The sequence below is a fragment of the Rhagoletis pomonella genome, unplaced genomic scaffold (genome assembly GCF_013731165.1).
Source record: "Rhagoletis pomonella isolate Grant_MI unplaced genomic scaffold, Rhpom_1.0 Rhpom_scaffold_00002, whole genome shotgun sequence".
NCBI classification, from domain to species: Eukaryota; Metazoa; Arthropoda; class Insecta; order Diptera; family Tephritidae; genus Rhagoletis; species Rhagoletis pomonella.
In genome coordinates, this window is record NW_023458556.1 from 61,687,520 (window position 1) to 61,687,740 (window position 221).

The 221-nt window shown below is 33.9% G+C and overlaps 1 protein-coding gene across 1 annotated transcript in view; it reads left to right on the plus strand.

The window, feature by feature from the left end:
• Window positions 1-221, plus strand: part of LOC118733914 (protein tilB) — a gene marked incomplete at its 3' end in the record, with an annotated part of 32,903 nt that overhangs the window by 4,690 nt on the left and 27,992 nt on the right.

The following is a 221-nucleotide window of genomic DNA, read 5'->3' on the forward strand; positions in this document are numbered from 1 at the left end:
AAAAAAAACGCGAAAATGAAGCAAGGAAATTTGTTCAATGATTTCGTTAGGAAATAACGAAAATGGGGGAGATTACGATAACCGGGACGAAAAATTTTGAGTTTGCTATTGGAAAGCTGGGCTTCTCCACTTTTCAAATATACCCGCTTTCAGCGGTCATGGCCTTCTAGTTTTCGTGTTGAAAGTTATTTTTTAGACTTTTTTAAAATATTAATATCTTA